At 40.4% G+C, this 22,842-nt stretch overlaps 1 protein-coding gene across 1 annotated transcript in view; it reads right to left on the bottom strand.

The window, feature by feature from the left end:
• Positions 1 to 500: 500 nt before the first annotated feature.
• CDK14 (cyclin dependent kinase 14) overlaps positions 501 to 22,842 on the bottom strand; it is a 516,006-nt gene continuing 493,664 nt past the window's right edge. Inside the window, exon 15 of the mRNA XM_079785896.1 lies at positions 501 to 3,888. The gene's annotated coding sequence lies outside the window, so the exon portion shown is untranslated. The remainder of the gene's footprint in view (positions 3,889 to 22,842) is intronic.

Consider the following 22,842-nt stretch of genomic DNA (forward strand, 5'->3'; position numbering starts at 1 on the left):
CCTGCCCATTCAGGTGCAGCCCCCACGAGGCGGTGGTCAGGGAAGTGTGCTCAGTGGCAGAGCTGGGATTTGTCTTCAGTGGAGAGTAACCTACTCACCTCATCTCAGGACGTGTGCGAAAACCAGGAACAAGAGGTAATACAAATAAACAGGGTTGTCGTTAAACAAGACCAGACTGGCTCCAGATGCCGAGAACACGTGGCGAACGTCCTACGGAGCTGGGGGGTTGTGAAGGCTCCCGAGTGCACAAGGTTTTGCACAGCCTCCTGCACTTCACCTAAATGTGGCCTCACAAAGCAAGGCGAGGGAGGGTTTAGAAGACTCCCGGACAGCCCTGCTGACTCACTCCTCCCACATCCAAGGGCATTGTGTGTTCTGTCTCTTACTTCTCTCTTTGGGAATGGCTGTGCCTAAGAGTTTTCCAGAGGATGTTTCTTTGACACGGTGTATGGTGACTTTGGGTACTCACCAAGAAGACCTACCAAGAAAGTGTACAGAGATTCTTTTATTCTGTATCATGTTACAAGAAAACAACAGTGACAGCTGACAAACCATTACATCTTTCATAATACAGACAAATTACAACTGGGAACAAATATGCAACAGGTATTACTCCATTCTCCTTACTATATGTTATTTTGAAGTATAATAGGTTTCTGAATGATGCTAGCACATTTCTTAGGTACCAACCACCGTTAGAAAGTACGCATCTCAGGGTATCTTACAGGAAAAAAAAAAAAAAAGATAAAAAACATCCACTCCCAACTAGAGAATGTAGATTTTATTTGTGCCTCTAAAATATGCTGCTGTGGGAAAGGAATGAGAATAGGAGATTGCTGATTTTGAGATTTATTTTTTTGTTGTTTGCTTTTTTGTTGTTGTTTGTTTTTGGTGTATGAGGATTGCAAGGCAGTAACATATGTGGTTTCCTCTGCCTACAAGCCAGTAAGGGAGATAGAAGTTATGCACAATTATGCAGCATATTCCTATGTATAGGGGGCAGGCAATAATCTACCCCAGTATGTACAGCCTAAACTTCCTCTTATATAACAAAGATTACAAAACCAGTAATATTCACAGATGAGTATCTTATAGAGACACATGACCGAGGGCATTGATTACACTGGTTGTCATGGATACACTGAGGGGAAGGATGCCCAGAGGCCTCGCTTTCTCTGCAAGCCTGGAGGAGGCACCCTGGAACCTTTCTCATCACTCTTGCGAGGTAGAAATAGCTTCTCACCTAGTTTCGGTGGGTGGACAGCCACCCCTGCTTTACACCCCGTTGTTTCTGAGCACGGCAAACATACATTTTTTTTTTCTTCATGTTCTACGTAACTTGTATTGTTAAGTCAACCATACTGCTCCTTTAAGAACATGGACATGAAGTCCCGCATTTCCTTTTGAAATACTGTGTGTATACAGTCCCCATGCCGGTCCAGCTGTTTGAATTCAAGCTACTCCTTCCTATAAAAATAATCTCACAAAACATTCCAGTGCTTTCTCAATGGAATAATAAATCTGCTAATGGACGCATTCTGCAATGATTTTCAGGGCTGCCCTCAGCTAGAGACAGTGGGAAGAGAAGGGTGGGTGGGGGTGGAGGGGGGGAGAACATGATTGCAAATGCGAGAGGAAAGGAGGGAGAGGCAAACCAAACGCTGGATGTTCTGTACCGATGGCAAGGAGGGGGAACTAAAAGTTCCGAAACAAGATCTTCGGAGAGGTCTGTCTCCAGAATAAAACAGATTTACCCCTGCGGAGTACCAGCGTGCTTCCTTTCCCCAACAGAAGCTGCCCGGGACAGGGACAGTATCTCTGAATGACTCTAATATTCCTAATTGAAGTATTTTAACACTAAATACCTTCAAATTTTCCAGTTAGAAAGCTTATTACATAGCCAGATTTAATCAACAGTTGCTCTTGGTTTTAACTGAGTAAAATACAAAAGGTATGCCTCTCCCCCAAATGAATAATTCAAGACAAATCACAGGCAAGGCTGTCGTTAATGGCGCGTACGGTTTTCTTCTCCATATTTTCTGCAAGAAGTCCTATTTTAAATACACAAATCAAAATACCTGTAAAGACTACTAATGAGTTGGAATGTATGAAAGAAGAATGGGAAAGATTTCTAGGTAGCAAATAGTAAATACTCTAGCCTTGGGTAACTTTTATTCTCTTTAACACCGACCAGTAAATAATTCCTCACTTAACACTTAGAAGCTCACGATGAATGCTACTTCTGGATCCGATGGATTGTGACCTTGATTGTATTATATGCTCACATGTCACTCCAGGGACGGTACCATTTTAATGTTTAGGAAGTCTGGGTCCAATGCCCTAGGCATACTGGGTTCGACCACAGAAGAGCTTTTCTCTTACCTGACTCTCAGAGAGTCTTGGTCAAACTGGCTCACAATTCCTAGACTTGGTCCCCCAAAGTGCGATGCATTTCAAGTTCTTGGTCTCTCCTTCTTTCTGACTAATAGGGAAATGTAAAACAATGTACAGGAAGTATTTCCATAGGAATTTGTGTCCTGAGGAGCTAGGTTTCATGCTTTCGATGAAGTTCCTAACCACCCCCTTGGCCTGAGGATTATCTGGGATTCTGCAGGGAGGCCTGTCCCCCTGGGAGACCGCCTACACCAGACAAAGCTCCACCAACACCCAACCCACGTTTCCCTCCATGTCACATCCTCGCCTTCATCCTCCAAGGTCTCCCAACTCCTTCAACAGGGAAAGCTGGCCTTTTTGTTCCCCTTCCCCATCTTTACAGCATGAGTCCTGTATTGCTTCTAAAACCTGCACTCAAACAGTTTCTTTTCCAGGAGACAGTGTAGAGTCAGGGTCCCCAAGGATGGCTTCCAGTCAGCTTGGAATGTTTTCAACATGTAATTTAAAGGTGCTCTGATGTAAATGAGCCGATTTTTAACTCTGGATCCCTTTGTCACTTGCTTATTAAATGTTAACTAGCAAAGATGGCTTTCAGCACTCATGCAACCGATTGGACTCTGTGCACCCAAGCTTTGAGCGCTCTGTTCCTCACTCTTTTCTCCACTAAAAGAACACCCTATGTCAAAGAGTGGATGGAAACAATGAGATGCTGACGAGACCCAGAACACATGTGAAAAGTCACCTCGAGCTCCAGAGGTTGAAAAGGAAGCAATTTATCCCCGTCTTTGATCTTAATACTTGATACTTGGTTCTTCACTTCCAACCTATTTGGAAAACAGTCATGCTATGTGGCTTGAAAAATGCTAAGCAGGTTCTGATATCTTATATAAATGTGTGGTATTTCCAAGAAAAAAAACCCCACACTGGGAAATGTCCTCCAAAGGTAGGCGACAAGGGGTGGGGGGTCCCACAGCCAGGGACCAGGTTGCCAAACAGTCAGAGAACATGGGTTTGCTTTAGCTAAACATTTCCTTCCTAGTGGTTGCAAAATGTGCAGTGGTCTCCAGGAAAGCGCACATTGTTTCATGCCACTGTGTGGCTTTCAAGTACAGATATTACTGAAGAAGTGTGAACACCAGATGTGTTGTCTTAATGCATTTAAGACATGGTTGGTAAAAGCATAAAAACCTTCACAGAGACGCTGCGCTGCTGAGGGAAATCAAACAAAATCAAACACAAAAGACTGAAAAGAATACATGCCATGGATCAGTAAGCGAAGCTTAATCTTCACATAGTTCTTGGGAATCACAAGGTATCCAAATGCGTGCAAGGTTTTAAATAAATTGCAGAGAAACCAGGGTCTTGCCAGCTTCAATTTTCTTGTAAGTGAAATCCACCACAGGGAGTGAAAGGAAACTGATCCATGATTCCCTTCCTCTTATTGGCCACTTCATTAATGGTTTTTCTTCTTCCCAGAATGATGACAACTTAATCCTAAAAAGAGGAAAAGAGAAAATTGTTATATGGTAAGAAAAAAAAATCATACATCATTCATTTTTCTTAAATTACACAAGATATCAAAATTGGTCAGGCCAGAGTGAACCTACCCGTTTTCTCCACAGCCTACCCCAACCACACGTATCTGAGGCAAAGTTGCCTCCTTCACCCAAAAATCCTTATAATGTGATAAACTAATGTTCTGACTGCTCTTACTTCCCTTCAAATAATTTAACTCCGTGAATTTAAATGACCTGACCTCACCCAGCCGAGTGGCTCAGTTGGTTGAGCATCGTCCTGTGCACCACAAGGTTGTGGGTTCCATTCCTGGTCAGGGCACATACCTGGGTTGCGGGTTTGAACCCTGGTAGGCACATATGGAAAGCAATGTTTTCCTTCCTTCTTTCCTTCCTCCCTCCCCCTCCCTCCTTCCTTCCTTCTTTCCATCTTTCCTTCCTTCCTCTCCTCCTCCTTCTTTCTCTCTCTCTCTCTCTCTCTCTCTCTCTCTCCACACACACACACACACACACACACACACACACACACACCCCTTCTTCTCTCTAAGCATGTCCTCGGGTGAGGATTAAATTTAAAAAAAAAATCTAACCTCCTCTTGGATTAATATAGAGAATTCAGCAAATTTCCTTCCCCAAATCATCAGTGGTAATACTGGTCTTCATTAAGTGCCTGAAGCATCATACAGACCATTAAAAGGACATTGCATCCTGTTCATTATTATGAACAAGAAGCAGAAAAATGGATCATATACATGCTTAAAAAAAATCCAGCTGCCTATAATTCCTCCATTGCCTAGTGTCAGCCCTCATTTCGGTAGAATGCAAATTGACCAGCACAACCTGAATCACCAGCCTCTTGCTAACTTCCTGCATATGACTGTGCATTTCCAATGGTGCTGCTTAAACTCCATAACTACTTCCATGTGAACAGTTCGAGAAGAGAGAAGGATGGTTTACCCTGCTCTGCCCACATTTCTTTTTGATCCTTAAGTTTTCTCACCGAGTCTCTAGGACGGGGAAAAAAAAGTCTTGCCAGGAAGGGTAAAAGGAAACTCTCCGAGGTTCAAGTCACAAAACCCAGAGATTTGATCTATTAGTCCACTGAGTCCCAGAGTCAACTCATCATCTTCGTTAGAAGCGTGAGGTCATGAGGCCTGGTCAGGCCTGCTTGTGCCCTTCTCCAATGCCACACTGTCATCTTCCTGGGCAAAGAGGAAACTGTGGCCTTTTGTGGAGAACTCACAGGGCAGTTGCCCCCCTGCTGCCCATGTGGGCTGTAGTACCAAGGACTTCACCCCTGCATGGCACTGCCTTGACCAAGAGAACAAAAAGTTCCAGTCTTATAGTTGAGGGTGGCATCCTCTCCACCTCTGCTCATTTCTCCGGCTTACTATGATGATTTTTTGGGAGGTTAACCTTCCATCCTTTTTTTTTTTGATTGAGCTGAAATTCATGTAACAAAATTAACCATATGAAAGCATTTAGTACATTTACAATGTTTGCAGCCATCACCTCTATCTGCTCCAAAACATTGGTCATCCCCCAAAGAGATCCCATATCCTTTAAACCAGCAGTCGCCAACCTTTTAGACCTCATGGACCACCGGTTGGCGACCGCTGCGCCAAAGGTTTCCTTAGTCACACCCTTTCTGCCCTCACCCCGGCTCCTGACAACCGCTAATCTGCTTTCTGTTCCATGTACTTCCCTGTTCTGGATATTTCATAGGAACAGATCCACACCACATGCAGCCTATTGTGTCTGGCTTCTTCCACTTCACATAATGTTTTTAAAATGCATCTATATTGTACCATGTATCCGTACTTGCTTCTTTTTTTATGGCGAATCATATTCCATTTTATGGATATACCACATTTTGTTTACCCATTCATGAACTAGTGCACATTTGGGCTGTTTTCAAATTTTGGCTACTGTAAATAGTGTTGCTATGAATATTCATATACAAGTATTTGTTTAAATACCTGTTTTCAATTCTTATGGGTAAATACTTAGGAATGAAATTGCTGGGCCATAAGGCAATCCTGTATTTAACTTTTTGAGAAGCTAGCAAACTGTTTTCCACAGTGGCTGCACCCTTTTATATTCCCACTGGCAATATACAAATTTTCCAATTTCTCCACACCCTTGCCAACATTTACTACTTTCTTTTCCCCCCCCTCTTGATTATAGACATCCTAGTGGGTGGGAACTGGTATCTCACCACAGTTTTGATTTGTATTTCCATAATTATTAATGGTGTTGAGCATCTTTTCATATGCTTATTGGTCATTTGTCTATCTTTAGAGAAATATCTAATCAAGTCCTTGGTCCATTTTCAAATTGCCCTTTTGTTATTAAGTTGTAGGAGTTCTTTAAATATTTGTATTTTGATTTGCAAATATTTACTGCCTTTTAGTGCATTGCCTTTCACTATGTTGATAGTGTTCTTTGATGCACAAGAAATTTTAATTTGGATGAAGTCTAATTTATCCATTTTTTATTTTGTTGCTTATGGTTTTGGTGTCAGATCTAAAAATCCATTGCCAAACCTAAGGCGATAAAGATTTACCGCTATGTCTTCTTCTAAGAGTTTAGTCCTTACATTTAGATCTTTAATCCATTTTTAGTTCATTTTGGTATATGGTGTGAGGAAGGGGTAACATTTTATTTGTAAGAATTCTCTGTCCTCAGTGACTGAGCCAAATGTAAACAAAAGTCCTTACTTTACATTTCTGGGAGAAGTGTGGGGTGGAGGGAGAGGCCTAGGGGTAGATGGACAACACATATAGGCCTTTTGCTACCTCAGTTGTTATCTCAAATAGTTGCTTCTGTGGGACAATTCTCTATGTGGCTCACTTGGCCACCTCTCACCCCTGCCAGGTTGTCCAGAAATGCCTTTATCAAACCTCTTTTTCAAAAAGTCACCACCTTAGCAGAAATAATTACATGGAAATTACTGCCTTAGCCCCCATCCCACACCTTGCAAGGAGAGATGAGGTTCTCACATCTTGTTAGAAACTAGAAAAGTTTCATAATGTGAGTCAGACTTGATTTGGGCCTTAGAGATGGAACAGGATGTGGACATGTGACAAGGAGAGGTCAGTCACTTACCCAAAGGGATCTATCAAAAACAAAGGTTCAGGCCAGGATGGTGTGGCTCAGTGGTTGAGCACTGACCCATGAACCAGGAAGTCACGGGTTCAATTCCCACTCAGGGCACATGTCTGGGATTGTGGGCTCGATCCCCAGTAGGGGGCGTGCATGAGGCAGCTGATCAATAATTCTCTCTCATCATTGATGTTTCTATCTCTCTCTTCATCTCCTTTCCTTTCTATGAAATAAATAAAACATATCTTATAAAAGAATGCTTTGCTTTTCAGTATATCTGATTTCATGTAACAATAAACTATACTGTCACCATAGTCCATGGCATGTTATTATTCTGTTGGGTTGATATTACACTTTTTTTTTAAAAGCCATTGACAGTGTTTGTCCTTGTCTTTGTCCTGATTCTTTAAGTGTAATTTCCAGAAGAATCACATGTACCTAATCGGATAATTAATAGTAACTGGATAATAAATGGTTAACAGTGATTATGGATAAGTCCATTTAGTTAGGTTTGAGGTCAGACATTTAATGAAAGTATCCAATAATTAAAATAAAATAAAAGGAAGGGAGGTGCCAATGAGAGCTAGACCCCCATCCCTGTGAGATGACTCTACAGCTCAAATTGTGCCTAGTGCCCTGACTGACATTGTTCACCAGCAGCATGCGATGTCCCTTCCCCCTCCTTGGGCAACATTGATATCAGTTCCAGTTTTCAAGGTAGGTGCGTTTACTGCTAGAAAAATTCTTTAAAACCTAAATGTAATCATACATGTGATGGGTGGCGATGTAGGTGAAAGGAGAGAGGGTATATGACATTCATATGGAAGTAAAATATAATAGTAATGCAAATCCTTCCCTTACATTTAATAGATTATTAAAACAGACTGCACACATAATATAAATGAACAACGAATATAAATTATAAGCTCAGCTATGTGCACAACAATTCATAGGTACATAAATCATTAGATTAATGGATGCCATTTTTATCTTGCTTTCTGCTTTTATAGTGTTCTTTCTCTAGAAATGAATGTTTTAAACAAGAAATTGGATTTTATTGATAAAATCCTTATTCAGAAATATCTACATAGAGCTTCTCAGCTATAAATATTAATTAATTGGATCGCTGGTACCCATAATGCAATTTTGTTCTGACCCATGTGCCCTATGAACTAGATATTTTTTGGATTCAATTTTCTTAAAACCAACTGTCAGCGTCATGTGATGGAGGAGATGAAAAATGAAAATGAGCAGTCCCGCTGTGCAGGTGGGTGACCTGTGGGAGAGAGTCTGCCTGGTAGGATTTTTACAGAAACCATCAGACACAGACCAATTGATTAGATCATCTCATACCCGCCACCAACTAGGCTCAAGAGACTAATTAGAGAGAGTACTGCCTGCGCAGGCACCCCATTGACACCTAATTTGCTCAGCCAAAGCCTTTGGGGAAAATGTATTATCTCTGCAGCTGCACTTCATGCATTTCTGATTTGAGGCATAAGCAAGGAGTGCTTCATCACTCTTTTGACCAGACTGAATGTGGAGCCCTTAAGTGCTAAATGCAAGCAAACAGGCCCAAATTAAAAATGGCCATGCTCTTCCTAATTCCCTCCGTGCTCCCTGTTAAATCTCCGTGGGTCTATACAGAGGCACACCCCTACACACACATGAAGTTTACTCGCTGGCAGGATGACACAGCCCAGGACCCCAGTTCAGGGTGCTTCTGGGTGATCAGATGGTCTCTCCTTCACTAGCCTATTTGCCACACTAAGGTATTGTGTTGTTTTATATTTTACTTAAATTATTAATTTTTTTTGGATCCTGCTGCATTGCCCTCCACCAAGTATTTCTTTTTCTATCTGGCCCAATTTCTGCCCCCTCTAAGCCTTCACTGGAAAGAAGTGATTATTTTGGTTCCAAATTAAAACAACTGTAGGTTTTCCTTCCATCTCTTACATTGTGAACAGGATATTCACCAGAATGTATGTGAAACTGAAGGGTAATCCGCTCATTTCTATTTGAGAGACTTCTTTGTAAAGATGCCTAACAGAGAGGGTAGACTTACTAAAATTTGATGGAAAGAAAGCTACCTCATGATAGTAAAGACGGGATAGAATTATAAAATAATTAAGTTCTCTTCCAGAAAACAATGTAAGCCATTTGACCAAGTTTAGCTTTTATCCGTGCCTAACCTAGAATAAAATTAATTCCAACCTTCTTTACTAATATAGAATCCAAATCACTGGTATATCAGGAGGCATTTGAAGAAAAGTATGCAACCAATTACATGCTTTTTAAAAAAGGAAATAGGAATGAAAAATCCAGACAGTATGAAAAAATTAGGGCATCTTAGTGCCAAATCCAGTGGCTATCACGAATGAATTTCCATAATGTTGGAATTAAAAGAAAAATAAACCAGGACCTGCTATAGTGGTATTCTAGAAAGGACCTAATGATTTCATGCCTTTCCACTCACATGTTGGATGAATTATTTTATCCACGTGTTCTGGTAAATTACAATTCTGCTTTGCAATTTTCACATTTATCTTAATCTTAGTAATTCAGTGAAGATTTTGGGATATACTTTTAATTGTCTACTTTTTAAAGCAGCATTCAAAACTGGCCTAAATTGGGCACCGGATAGTCAGAGAAAGCCAGTGGCCATGAGGGTGAATATTTTTCTGAAGGTATATGGAGAGTGACTGTAGGGGAGATGTTTGAAAACAGTTAAGAAATCGGAGACTTAACTAATACATACAACCATCTATAAAATTTATTCTGTTTTTGTGGAAAACAAAGTTCAGAAAGCTTCCTTTCCCCAAGTACCATATTAATAAAAGTTCACATGAAAAATAACCAGGGAAAATACAACCTTCCAGGCTGTGCATGTTGGCTTTGATTTTGCTTAAAATACTAAGAAGAACAACCAAACTAATCTTTTGTACCTAATTCATCTTCAAGCAGAGTTGGCGACTGTAGAAAATTAAGTCCTCAAATAAGGTTACTAAACTCAAGCACTTAGGCAAGTCCAAGTCTCTCTGAAGTAAAAATATCATGTCTATATACAAATACACACACATATGACTTATATTCATTTGCATATATACAACACATATACTCAAATTTTATGCTATAGACTTTATATGTGAACGCTGGAGTCAAAATGACAAGTTTTCAACTTCAAACTGATTTCAAAAAATCTGGGGACAGCTTAATTTCTTCACTTTTTGAGTGAGTTTAATTATGTTTTGATTTGGCTGAAATACAGGTTTTCTTTTGGACAATCTGAAATCATTGTTTTCCAGTTACTCTGACATTGCATTGAGCTCCTTTGGCGGGAGTGGGGATGGGGAGGGGGGGGAGGGTGGTGGTGGAAAGAATGGGATGAAACAGAAGGAAGTAGAAAATTAGCCAAATCTACTTCTGTAACTTATTTCTGATTTATGATAATTATGCTTCTTCCCCTCAGAACACATCTTTGAGACCAGCTAGAGAATATTAATTAAAATGAATGCAGAGATAGAAGGCTTTTGTTTTAAGCTTGACAGAAGGTCCATCATTCAAAACAGTCCAAATCCTCTAAGTTGAAAGCTGTTTGGTAACATCCATATGGATGCACAATGCACTAATTGCAGCGACTTTGCACTTTTTAAGCTTCATGCCAAAGTGGTGATCTTAATTAAATTTTTTTAGGCAAAGCTATAAGTCTAGCATTTCAAAACAAAGCATTTCTCACATGAGAAGACTGACTTAACATATCATTTCAATAATCATCATTATCAGCAGACATTTATTGAAATCCCCATTAAAGACCAGGCATTTTATGACATGTAATTAGTGGTGGTTGAAAAGAATGCTCTATTTTAATGGTGTGACTATTTATTAAATCAAATTTATGTAAATGTAAAACTGGTCATATTTTAGACACATGTGGACTTAAAGGATGGCAATTCTGGGAGTACGTCTTGTCTCAGAGAAGGCCAAAAATGTGCAGGGAAAGTACTGATCTAGGTCTTCTAAGAATTATCAAGACAGTTAATCTTCTAAAAATATCATATATATAAAATCATACACACTTACATAAATACACTGTAAGGTTTGAAACAGCTCATTGAAATAGTTTGAATGACAAAGTTAAGACTAGAAAAGCCTTCATCAAACATGGCTTATTCTTTTCAAGGATTTCATATTTGAAGCTTTATTTGCTTAGCATACCTTTACAATTGACTGGCTCCCAAGTGAGTATAAGTTAATTAAATAGGATTCTGACACTTTAACCCTCCTGATATATTACAGTTCTACTAAACTGTATTTAAATAAACCAAACACAAAGTCATGTAATGTGCAGCATGTGCATTTTTTAAAACTTAAAACACACACACAAATCTCATAAACACTTCTTAAGTAGTTAGCAGTCAAAGAAACACAAGGGTTCAGGTCTGACTTTAATTAAAAGATCTGAAAGGAGATGTGACTTCATTTTTGGGTGGATTTTTGTTTTTCAAATGAAAATTTGTCTAGTATTATTATCCAAAGTGTTGAGGCCCAGCAAGTTTTCATGGTAAGGGTTTTAAATTCGATATATATAATGACCTACAATTTGAATCTGTCTTATGAACCTTCTTATGCAGCAGGAATTTGCAAAGCTAAAGCATGCATTTCTGTAGGGTAAATTAGATGGCCTATAATTGGGAAGTAGAGAATGGTGTCAGTGTAAACAAAAAGCCTGTTGGTTCACAGGAGAGATCTCTTTCCAATGGGAAAGTTTTGAGTCACCAACACACAGCAGCCATGCACAGGAGACCAACACATTTGCATGCAAGCTGAAGAGGTGCCTGGAACTGCACATGCTGTCCATTTACCCCACATGCTTCTTCTTGGCTTGGTTGGGCCACATGCTCTGTTTTGGAATTAACTGTTTATTGCACAATTCTCCCAGATTTTGGCATCCAAAGTTTGACATCCCCAACTCTTCCATCTAGCTTCTTTCAGCTGTAAGTTGTGCTAGTATTTTTAGTAGTGTTTTTAGACTGCTTTTGTGCGTGCTATGTGCTGGAGACTCAATGTTTGCATCCTCCCAAATTCATAGGTTGAAATCTACTCCCCCATGTGATCATATTTCAAGGTGGAGCCTTTGGGAGGAGATTAGGTCATGAGAGCAGAGACCACATGAATGGGATTAGTGCTTTTATAAAAGAAATCCCAGCAAGAAGGGGAAGAGGCTCCTCACCCCTTCTTGAATCTGTCAGGGCTTTGTTCTCGGACTTCCCAGCCTCCAGACTGTGAGAAATACCTTTCTGTTGTTTATAAGCTGCCCAGTGTATAATGTTCTGTTATAGCAGCCCAAACAGACCACGTTGAATACATTTTAATGCGTCTGCCCTTTATTCTATTTTTTTTTTTTTACCAAAATCCATATAGTAGTTACTGTGGTATTTTACTAAACACAGGTAGGAACACAAATATCATATCATAGCAGAAATGTTTATTCTTTTAAAAAATATTTTTTATTGATTTCAGAGAGGAAGGGAGAGGGAGAGAGAGAGAAAAATATCAATGATGAGAGAGAACCACCTATCGGTTGCCTCGCTCCCCGGGCATGTGCCCTTGACCGGGATCCAACCTGGGACCCTTCAGTCCACAGGCTGATGCTTTATCCACTGAGCCAAACCAGCTAGGGCAGAAATGTTTATTCTTACGGGACGCATTCTGATACCGTCACGTGGCAACACATTTGGACACCACCATACATGTCATAGCACATCATTTCCAGTAGGAAATATCTGCTGCCAGCAAGAAGGGTCCAACAGGCCATGCTGAGGGCTGCCAACACCAGAGAGCCAGCTAAGCTCCCCACCAACTCTTTCCCATGTATCTGCATTACAGTGTGAACAATGCCAATGAACAATCCTCAACAAATGATAAATCATTGAGTACTGACTCATGGAAGCTAAGCCTTTAACTACATGTAAAGTCATGTGATATGCACTCTCCACAAAATTATAATTGGTTATTTTACAGTATTTTGATACTGGTTATCCTACTATAACAAGTTGCTTAATACCCAAGATGAGCTCTAATAGATATAATCAGGGAACATGTGTTTCATTAGGAGAAATAAATACTTGCATTGTGTGCTCGTGTAGCATTTTCTCCTATCCATTCATTCTCTCATTTAATGAAAGCTGCCTGAAAAATAGTACCATGACCTTAAAAAGAGAAGATATTTTATAAACTGTCTTTAAGAAAGTTCTAATCCTTTTAGCCACTGGTTCGATGTCTCCTGGCATGCCAGCAGCCAGCCGTATGCTCCAGGTCTAACTGCCCACAGCACTCACTACAGGAGCCACCGCCTTTGTAGGAACCAGGGAGACCATCGATCCCATTTTTTAGGACGGAGGGGATTTCCAGGATGTGGAACTTTCACTTTTGAAACTGGGGAAAACCAGAATGAGTTGGTCACCCTATCAGAAACAACAGGGTTGATATGTTGTAATTTCCAAGTTTATGATAAAAACAGAGCCAGCGAGCTTGGCACTTCACCACACGAACTAACACACACTGACATTCCAATCTTGAAATGTGCGTCACCAAAGTATTACAAATGCCAAACACCGAGAATGGCAAAGGATTTGTTGGCCAGAAAACGGGAACTGAGCTCACAGCCTTCTCTCCTCTCAACCCTTCCAAGGGTATTTTCACTTATCTCCTTGCCTCTGTGTTTTAGACTTTCCTCTGGACGCTTTTTCATTGAAACCATGGTGGATCCCATTCTTCTCTAATGAGGCTGCTGAATTCGAGACTCTCAGCTTGTTCTTTACCACAATTCTCAGTTGCACCACCAATAAATCTATTTAAATTCACACCCGTGGCATGGAGGAGATGGCGAAGGCCACCACTCTCCAATGACAAGAAGTATAAATACTGCCTTGAATCTCCGTGGCAAATGATCCCCCAACCCAATCAACAGTGGCAGAGCCAAACCAACAAGTGGTTGCTTATTTCAATTCAGAAAACATTTACTGAGCACCTATTTTTCTGTAAAGAACAGCATTTAGGGGGAAAGGGAGGAATAATACAAGGACTGTTAAAGCAAAGTCCCAGTGGTGGCCTGGAGCTGGCTTGAACTGGCTCACAAGTGTTGAATGTTACAATTTTCAGGAATTTTGCAAGCCAGTTGTTAAACACAGCCACCCTTGAAATTAGCAATGGAAGGAGGTGTTATACCATGAGCCACAAGACAAGCATGACCAATCAGGGCTTTTCTGCTTTCTTTCTAGAGAGCTGGCTGTTGAATATTTATCAACACACCACTGCTGTCCTTAGGAGCCTCAAGAGTTTGGAAGGGGATGCTGGCCTGTAAGTCAACATGGAAAATGGAAGCGTTATCCTAGAGGTACCAATGCAGTGAGGAGGAACTGGCCTTTGAAAGATAAATAAAAGTTTAATGTGTAGAAAGGGAGGAAGGAGGCCAGTGGGGCAGGCACATAATTGGATAGGGTAGGTGAGGGTGGTGGAGCAAAGCAAGCGCCTTCCGTGTGATTATGAATTTGGGTTTTATCTGTGTGTAGTGAGGAGGTCTTAGAGGCTGTTGAGCGGCGAGTCCCCAGGTTCTAATCCAAGGGCAGCCACCTACTCTTCACAAAGATAAAGGCTCAGCTCCTTCTGTGAAGTCGGTAGGTGATGAGTTGTCTTCTTCAGGATGCTATTGAATTAGAGAATGCAACGGTTCTTCAAACAGCTGCTGAGATTGCTCACCATGCGCCAGGTTTGTAACACTTATCACTGAAAGGTCTTTTTCCGCCTGTGAGAAACAGCCAGCGTGTCCTGGGCTCACCATGACATAGAAACTAAACTTCTTCCCAAGGACTGCAATTTCCAATCTGTAGCCCATGGGGGAAATGGGACACTTGCATGCACCAGAAAGATTCCGTAGATAACCAATAGTTTGTTCATGTGTGTCTTTATATTTGTCTATGCATTTAAAAGGCAAAGGAAAAGAAATATGCACTACCTCCTAGCTTTACTCCTTCCGCTGCTGTCCTTTATAACCGAAACATGATTTACTGTTTTTGATTAGCACGCAACCTCAGACAGGCTTTAAATTGCAGCCTTCGGAGTTATGAAATACTGTCAAATCTTTTAAAAGGCAACTGCAATGAATTAGAAAACGTCATCGCTACACTCTTGTCTTGATTCACTGTGGTTGCACGATGTGGACGAGGAGTTTCAGCTCATTAAAAATGTGAAGCCTGTAATGTCTAATGAATAAGACAGTCACATCAACATAATTGGTTTCCTCCTGGTATAAAACAATTAAAGTGCCAACAGCTCAGTGGTTTAGTGGCAGAGCAAAGAACAGTGGTTGCAGGCCTGGGGTCAATCACTTCCACGGGCAACAGAGCTGGAGAAAGCAGCCACGGTAGCCAGCATACACCAGGCTCCTGGGATGAAGCGATGCTTCTTGCTTTTTTAGTGTCCACTTTGTGGCCAACCGAAACAAAAGCACCAGGGGAATTAAGGGTGCTGAGACCTCACTGTGAGAGGCAGAGCAATCCCCTTTCGCCTTGCGCCCCACCAGAACCCACACACACTGTGGTGAGCCAGGAATGTGACATCCTCTCTCCCACACCTGGGAACGGGGGCACATCCCAAAAAGCTCTTATTTCCTCTTCACTCAGATGCTGAAGAACAAAGTCCTGTCTCGTCTGGGTTCTGCTGTTTGCTTTCCAGTCTGTTGGCATTAAAATTGCACCCTAAGCATCTAACACGTCTCATGATGCTCTGTTAAGTTCTTTTCAAAAGCGGTGACTTTGAACACAGGGGTCATTTGGGAGAAAAAACAACAACACAGATCTAGTGACTTAGTTGCTTGTTATCATGGGGGATGGGGGGTGAGGAAGTCACCAGAGTTCCATTTTAAACATCACTGAATAGAATGTATATTGCATGAAGTATACAAATATGAAACAAACAAGCCAAACAAAATAGCCCAATCAGCTCCAATAAGCTGTTGTGGATTTGTTCCTTTTGCAATTCTTAGATGTAGTGGCTCTGCATGAGATGCTATGAACAACAGGTCAGAGCCTGAGATGCTGAAATGGGAAGGCTCTTTGTTTTCTAATTACTGAGTTGTTTAGTGTTAAGGTTTATATTATTCTCATAATCAATTATTGAGTACCTTGGTCCAGTCAGGATATTAAACTGCTTGTGCTTGGATTAACACGGTAAAGTTAAATCTCATCTCTCTCAGTCCTTCCTTATTAGGAAAAACATCTAACAGGTTAATTTTTCGGGACTGACGTACATCTGGTAAAATGTAAAGAACAGAGCAAATCTATTTTTAGCTCCATGGGATATAGTATGCTTAAGACTGCCAACATGCTAGAGATGGGCGATTCAGATAAGACATATCTGAAGCAGATAGGGTAGAAGGGAATTACTAAGAATAATGGTGTGAAATCAAGCAAAGAAATATTTAGAGGGACGAGAAAGCAACTGATGGCAAGAAGACCTTTATGGCGGAACAACCTCCAAATGAAACTGTGCAAACACTACCCAATCTGGAAAAAATATGCAGCCATGGTCACCGTCTGGAGTACTATCACAGTACAGTAATATTTCAGCAATCCCTCTTGACCATAAGTTCTTTGCACTTGAAATTCGAATACAGTCCCTGACTTTTGATGGTTCAACTTATGATGTTTTTGAACTTACAATGGTGTGAAAGCCACACACATTCAGTAGAAACTGTACTTTGAATTTTGATCTTTTCCAGGCTAGCACTACTGGGCATCGTACTTTCTTGTGATGCGGGGTGGCAGCAGCAGCAAGATGATTTTGCCCAACTGAAGGCCAATGTCAGTATTCTAAACATGTTTAAGGTAGGCTAGGCCATGCTATGATATTCAGTAGAGTAGATTAGGTGTATCAAATGCAGTTTCAACTTACAATATTTTCAATTCATGAGGGGTTTATCGAGATGTAGCCCCATCATGAATCAAGGGGCATCTGTGTATGTGGATATTTTTCTATGCACTAAATAACTGCCTCCGAATTAACTCAATAAATAAGTTATAAAACCAACTCCCATTCACTACTTTTGACTCTTCTGTATGCTGTGACATATACAGTTGTAAGTACTTTAAATGTTATGATCATATATTCCCCCAACATTTTATTAAAATTTTCAAATATATAGGAAAACAAAAAAAATTATCCAGTAAACATCCATATACCCACTACATAGATTCTTCAATTAACATTTTGAAATGTTCGCTTTGTAACATATCTATTCATCTGCCTATCTTTCCACCCACCCATTAATTCAACCTATTACCTTGATGCATTTCAAAGTAAGTTGCAGAAATGAGCACACTTCACCCCTAAACATACATATCACTAATTAGAGGCTAATGTAGATTTATGTTTTTAGGTAAATTCTACTTAGACTAAAATGCACAAATGTTAAGTGCATCATTTGATTACTTTTTAATAGTATTATACAGGAAATGTTGCATTGCTATGTAATAGGAGGGATCAGTTTTAATTCAAAATCTGAAAATATGATTTTTCTCAGTAAGAAAAATCATTCCTTTTTCCTACTCTTACCAATTCCTCAGTGGGCAAAACACTGATAAATACAACTACCAATGAAAAAACAGGCACAGAGCACCCAGACTGTGATCATTCTTAACTATTTTTGAGTAACTGCTAAACTTGAGAATCAGATGAACACCAAGGAATCCTCTCCAGAACACTGCATGTATACAACTACATGCAGATTTTTTTCATACAATTTCAGTGGGTTAACAAACCTTCTGAATTTCATGAATAGACCCATAGTCCCAGGTCAAGAACCCAGGATTAGCATGTCAGATGCTGAAGCATCAAGCAGTATTTCTACCAAACAGCCATCATTTTAGAGCATATTGCAGAGAAAAGACCTTCCATGGAAGTATTTAAAGGTAATTCCTTTCTAACAAGCAGCACAATCTAAAAACTCTCCTGCTAAGGAGGGAAAAGGCTTACAGGATTTCCCACACCCTCCCTCAATGATAAACATACAACCAGCCAACTAAGACAAAACACACACACAAAAAACCCCAAATCTCATCTAGTCTATACACCATGTTTCCCTCAAGAAAGGTGGAATCTGGACCATCCTATCTGATGAAGGCAACTGCCAAGAGGAGAAGCATAAATGGGTGCTGTGGATCCCTAGACAGGGATCTAAGTGGATGATCTCCGAGTATGAGGAGCTGATCAAAAATTATTTTCCCCAAACACAATCCTTTACTCTTCCCTCCTTTCCTTCTCTATTAGAGTCATCAGCGATGTACTCACATTTTTTTCAGGATAAAGGGTAAATGGAAACTAATTCCATAGTACCCATTATTACTAATTATATTAAATGCCATTAATAAACACTTTATTTCATGTGCTATCTTTGTTGTTTTATTGTTGTAAATAAGAAAATTATTATGAGGGCTTCTCATAGCTTTGCCAAAGACCCTGAACTCTTCTTTTCCATTTTGAGATAAAAACAGTATCAGCCAAGAATTTGCAATTGTTTTTTAATATGCCCACCCAAGTTTACCTTGTCAGAAGGGGTCATTTATCTCTTCTGAGGCGGGTATTTTATTTTATGGTTGAGGAAGCTGAAACTATTAGTGAAGTACTTCCCATTTCTATTCTCTGGACAAAGCTTTGTTTCTCTTATCATTAATAGTGTTTTTTCCTACCATCAGAAGACCAAGTCATGGTCTTCTATGTCTGCTCTTCATGGATTGATCTGGCTTCTATGGTTTTACTTTGGTTCTGTCATTTCAGAGTTGTGTTGTGCCAGAACTCGGCCTGTAAGCTTGGCATTCTGATGATTCTGCTCATTTTCATCTCCTTGGTTAAATCTTATTTACATGTGTACCCTGTTCATCCCTGGCACAAGAATTGCTTGTGCCTTCCTTGCTAGGGGACAGCTACATCTGGTTACACAGTGTCTCTCTGTGACCTGGCTTGATAGCACCGAGACCCCCAGGACTGCAAATTTTCAGGAGCCAGTTAAGAAGGGAAAAAGAAAATGTAAAGTCAGGGATGAATCATGATTCCTCAGTCTTATTCCAATCAGCACAAGGTTGCCATAGCAACCACACTGAACTGTCCCTCTACCTTGCTCCTTCCACTGATCTGCCTGCAGGTTTGGGCGCTGAAGGGAATTTGCAGAGATTTGCTGCAGTTCTGGTTCACATAATTTTATTCTTATACACCTTAATTTTATACCATTTCTTCTCTTGAGCAATAATTAAAGAAACTAAGAGTTGCAAAACAAAATATACATGTGTTTTGACCAGTTTCCACCTGATCAAATGCAACAAGACCATTCCTCATTTGCCCTTCTCGAGGCTTCATATTTCCGCGTCCCCTCAACACATTGATACACATATACACACCTACACCATTTGAATGTCAGTCGATATTTTCAAAGAAATATTCTGAAGAGAAATTCTGAACATATAGATATAAGATCCTAAGCATCTTGTAGACTTGTAATCCTACAATTAAACCAAAGTAGCAGAAGTTTAAGGAAAAACTGGACTTGGCATAATGAAACCTAAACCTTTTTTATTTGACATGCCTTCCTTTTAAATACGAAGGGAGGTATATGCCCTTACATTTTAAGCACCGAGCAAACAGGATGCTCTTTAGAGGGTCTGAGGGAAGAGAGGGATGGGAAACCCTGCCATGATCGTTTTGTGGCTGGTGAAGTCTAATAGCCATGGTGTTGCCAACCCTGGATCAGTAAGTGATGGTCCACAGCAAAGGAGCACTAGGTTGCACACAGGCCCAAACAAAGCCACAAATGCTGACAGAGGCCAGGCACCAGGGGCCTACCAGCAGCTGAGCACAAAGGCTGGGTCAAGTGTCTTTGAGGTCCTGTGTGTGGGGCAAGCATCCAGCATCTGATGGTGCACAGGATACTGCGGAAGCGTCTACCTAGGCTGTGATCTGCAACCCTCTTCAGAGCTAGAAGGTGGGGTTTGGTTTCTAGTTGCATGCGGGACTCAGCTGTTTCACTTTGACACCATCCCTTCCTTCACTTTCTTTTCTTATTGAAGTTCTCAATTCACGTTTTTTCCATGCTTGACACCCAACAAGGCATTTTTGTCCCCACAGACTTGTTGGAAATCGTTCTTGAATATCTCTGGGATCAAAGAAAACAAGGAATGACTTTTCACCCTGCATTGGAAATGCTTTACATCATCTCTAGTGTTCCCAAACATTTCTAGGGTGGCCATTCATACTATTCACTAATTTCCAGCTCTCTGCTTTCTGGACCTCAGATGGAATGTCCTTCCCAGCTCCCTCAGAAGTTAGGCATGGCCATTCGACCTCCTCTTACCAATCAGATACACACTTTCATGTGACTGCTTTAAGGGCCAGGACTCATCTTGCTGTGTCCTTGCCCCCTGCCAAGGTGACTGAGGAAGCCTGTGTGGAGATGCAGCCTGTTAACCTGTGTCACCGAGCAGAGTCCCCCAGCGACTCACAGTGGATATAAAGTGTGAGCAAGAAATACACATTTGTTGTATTAAGCCGTAGCGAACAAAACCCAGTCTATCCTGAGTGATATAATGCCAATCATGTCTAATTTGAATCAGAGGTACTTGCATAAAAACTCTAACTTACCTACTCTTCAAAGCAATCCTAGTGGGGTAGTTGGTTTTGCCATTCTTTATTCCAATAAGGAAAAGGAAGGGTGGAGAGTACACATAAGTAAAATTCAAGTAATAATAATGCTTGAAATATAAGCATGAAATGTCAGGTATATCCAAAAGGATCTGGAAAGATATATACCAGCTGCTAACAGTAGTTACCTTTGGGAAGGAGATCAAGATTTTCTGCAGAGTGGAAACTTTCAAGTTTTATTAACTAGTCTTATGTGTTATTTGGATACTTTCCAATAAGAATGTATTGGTTAATTATTTGTGTAATTAACACACACACACACACACACACACACACAATGTGACATATAACTGCTGACTCCATAACTGTGGCTGGGTGAGATACTAATAATTGATAATTGCAATGAAAAACTAGACCTGTTTGACACTGGGGTTAATCAACATTGTTTAAAGTTTTGCTAAATATCCTTATTCTTAAGGGAAAATTGTTCAGAAAATGAAGGAAGAAGTAAAATATGTTTCATACTGTGCATTGTATATTCAAATAGAATTATTTTGTGATTTTTTTGGTAATGATATCTATTCAAGGCACTAATGATAAATTGAAATGATAAAGAGGAAAGAGATATATCAAATTAGAAAGTAATGATAAAAATGAAGATGATTATGACAATGACATATTGGTGGCTGTAGAGAAGTAAAATATTAGAGAAATATGTACTAATGGATTTAGTGAGTGAGATTATGGACTATATTCTCTTCACACACTGTAATTATTTTTGAATTTGTGTACTGAGCATGTTATGTCTGTAATCAGAAAAAGGTTAAGTATTGAATTTTAAAAATGTCATAAAAGTGGAAGCTCTGGGGACGAACATCACTAAAAGCTATAGCTGGGGAAGGTGGTGGAACTGAGCTGAAAGGATGGGTAGAATTGGGTAAGGAAAGGGCAATAGCTTTCTAATTAGTTTTTTTTATTTTTTTATTTCAAGCACCATCACTTACTTTTGCTGGGCTCTGAGGGTGGAGATGTGTTTGTCTATTTACTACTGAGTCCCCAAGGTCTAGAATGCTGTGTGGGATATAGAAAGTGCTCAGTAAACATTAACTGAATCCATAAAAGAACATTTTTTTTTTGCTAGAATCCTTTTCCTACAATACATATGAGAACTGGGGCTACCATTTGCAACATATATGTGCTTTTACGCAAATTAGAAAAAGATGTGCCCTTCTCCTAGGTTGATGTCCCCTTCTCCTACAACTTGTGGCTGGGAGAGTCAATCATTTGTTCACCCATGACTTGTTCCAACCCTGCTGCCTGGCCAACCTCCTTTCTGATGGTCACCCCCCCCCCCCCAAATGGTCACAGGATAAAGTCCATGCTCCTAGGGCTGGCAATCCATGCTCTTCTCAACCTGACCCCAACTTTCCTGTCCTATCATACCATTTCCAACACCTACTCTATGCTTAAGCCTTAGTAAGACGATGCTTCCATGTGTTGGCTCCCACTACTGCCTTCATCCCACAAATTCCATGCTTCTAAGCCAAATACCTATTTAATGAAGACAAGCCCTTCACATTCTAACATTGCTCTCAGGGACTGTCCAGGACCCACCCTCTTGTCCCTTTCAGACGCCCCTCCTATCCGACTCTTGATTCCTTCCTCATTTGAAGTTCTATCCCTGTTCATGGGATTTAAATGTGGATTGTAATGCTAGGTAGGTACACCAGCTATTGGCTCTCATCTTTCCCTTCCTTTGGTCTGGCCTTGGCCCCATTTTGATATTTCCCTGGCCCTTTTGGATGAAATCATAAGCCTGCCTCCTCAGGTGGCATCAGCAGTCACATTCTTCTCTGAACTTACCCGGTGCGTTGTACAAACCTTCATAAAACCTGGATCATATCATATTATACTGTGTCCTTACGTATTTCTTACATTAGAATTTTAGAGCTTCTAATTGATGGACCCATATCTTATTCTGAGGTGCTTAGCAATGTGCCTGGCATATAGCAGGTGTCCAATGAATTTGTATGGAGAAAAGGAATAAATAAGACATGGACACAGAATCTGGCTGAGTAGAGAAAGTGGAACTGCAGTAGATTCTAGTAGGATGGAGTCAGAGTGTAAAAGGCCTTGATATTCA

The sequence above is a fragment of the Cnephaeus nilssonii genome (genome assembly GCF_951640355.1).
Source record: "Cnephaeus nilssonii genome assembly, chromosome: 12".
In the NCBI taxonomy this organism is placed as follows: domain Eukaryota; kingdom Metazoa; phylum Chordata; class Mammalia; order Chiroptera; family Vespertilionidae; genus Cnephaeus; species Cnephaeus nilssonii.